General features: G+C 39.9%; 1 non-coding gene across 1 annotated transcript; it reads left to right on the top strand.

Annotated features, from left to right (window-relative positions):
• Positions 1 to 1,318: 1,318 nt before the first annotated feature.
• LOC132435690 (small nucleolar RNA U3) lies at positions 1,319 to 1,530 on the top strand. The gene has a single exon (XR_009521634.1). It is a non-coding gene; the product is annotated as a small nucleolar RNA U3 (small nucleolar RNA).
• The last annotated feature ends 750 nt before the right edge of the window (positions 1,531 to 2,280 follow it).

The raw sequence follows: 2,280 nt of genomic DNA, 5'->3' as shown, positions 1-2,280 counted from the left end.
TCACTTAATCTCCTTAGTGAACATGAGCTTTAGCCAGAGACTAGCAGGGTGTTTTCTGCTATTGCTCTTCTTCCCTGAGACAATTAAACTGGACCAACTTCTGGGATGGAGATGGTTGAGGGAAAGTTCAGAAAAAAAAATAAAGGACAATACACAGAGGAGAAAAACATCAATTAATATCTCAATTAATATTACTCTAATGCTTGTATTTATTTGTACTTCCTCAGAAGAGGGCTGGTGGAGGGAGGGAACAAAAAGTGCCCACAAAACTGAGAAGGCATCTCGAGATTGAAAAACGAGGCAGGCAGCTCCGTATAATCAATGGATCAGTTTACTATAGGGTAACGTACTCACCGGGTGGGATCAGGCAGATGACGATCTGAAAGCCTTAACAAATGCACTCTGCACCACCAAAGGGCCATTGGGACAATTTTATAGTTAACCTAGTGTATGGGGGTACATGCTTGGAAACAGGATATGAATTCCTAAGTCAACATTTATGAATGGGTAACTAGTCTCATGGGTGCCAGGATTACATCAGCAAAGGTCTTCATCATTGTTTGGGGACTAACAGAGCATAGAGGCAACCTAGTCCTAATGATTATTAAATAATATGTATTAACTACAAAGCCCTTAATAACAGAGAAGTGATTTGCCACATAGTACAGTCCTGGGTAGGGTCAGTGGAAGGACAGGAGGAACTCTATGGCCCAAGATGGCATCATTTATGCTAATAGCCATACAAGGACCCTACCTCTAGCTCAGATGATTTTATTGTACCTGGCACTTATATAAACTGCCAACTCACCACTTCCACTTAGATATCTAAGAAGCACAATGATACAACATAATTATTGCTGTTTTGAGCATTAAAAATCTCCATTGACACTGAACCCCTGACACAAAGCAGGATTAAAAATAACCTCAAATCTACACTTAAGCCATATCTGGTTTATTCCAGTATAGGTAGCATCAACTTTCTAGTATCCTCATCACAGAGAGGAGCCCCGCACCAACTGGGAAGCTGGTTCTTGTGTGTTGAATAGTTACAGGGTTAGAGGCCATTATCCGTTGGATGATAATCACTTCTTATTGTGTAGTTGTATGGTACTAGCTAATTAAGAACTTTGTGAATTATGCTTTCTTTGAGAAATATTACTTAATGGATTTCAAAGTGCTTTGTTAAATTTGCGGAATGTAATTATTATAAGAAATATATTCTTCTGAACGACTGTTGGGTGGGGAGTGGGAGAAATCTGTCCATCAACAAAATAGGAATAAACTTCCTAATCTCAACAAAGGCAAATGGCAGAATCTTAAGACTACACTTTCAGGGACCATTTCTATTGTATGTTACCAGAGAAGTGTTTCTAAATAGCGTCAGGCTTCAAAAATCCTAATGAGCTGTAGTGCTTTTTTTCTGAGTGTGAAGCTGGCCAGTAGTGCCACCTGGTGGGCCTACTGCTTGCTCTTGATTGTTCTTTTTTTCCTTTGGGAAGGATAAAAGGGAGAAAACTCAAGCTGAAGGATTCATTTCTGATGTAATTGCTTATGTTTTGTTCTTCATCCTCATGGTTTGTTTCCTTTACTGAAGAGGAAAGGGGAGGGGTGACATCGGGTATATTCTTTTAATTTTCTTATGGTAATATTATGGGTGTGTATTGTAAGAAAACTCTCAGAACGTTAAAGGTGGGAATTCCCTGGCAGTTCAGTGGTTAGGACTCCTTGCTTTCAAAAAAAAAAAAAGGTTAACAGTTTAACTCCTTCATAGCTACTCACCCTTTACTAAATGTTACCAAATATTTCCTTTCCGTTATAAGGCAAGCAGTTCTTTTCACTCTGCTTATTTTTTATATAACTGCATGACACTGCTTTGCTTTTTTTTCTTTTTTGGGGGAGATCTTAGTTCCCTGACCAGGGATTGAACCCCAGCGCTCAGCAGTGAAAGGGCAGAGTCCTAACCGCTGGACCACCAGGGAGTTCTCCATATTGCTTTACTTTTTTTTTTTTTTTACATCTTTATTGGAGTATAATTGCTTTACAATGGTGTGTTAGTTTCTGCTTTATAACAAAGGGAATCAGTTATATATATACATATGTTCCCATATCTCTTCCCTCTTGCACCTCCCTCCCTCCCACCCTTCCAGGTGGTCACAAAGCACCAAGCTGATCTCCCTGTGCTATGCGGCTGCTTCCCACTAGCTATCTACCTTATGTTTGGTAGTGTATATATGTCCATGCATCTCTCTCGCTTTGTCACAGCTTACCCTTCCCCCTCCC

Source organism: Delphinus delphis, chromosome 12 (genome assembly GCF_949987515.2).
Source record: "Delphinus delphis chromosome 12, mDelDel1.2, whole genome shotgun sequence".
NCBI lineage: Eukaryota > Metazoa > Chordata > Mammalia > Artiodactyla > Delphinidae > Delphinus > Delphinus delphis.
Note: the sequence above shows the minus strand (reverse complement) of the source record. Positions and strands in the feature narration are given on the sequence as shown.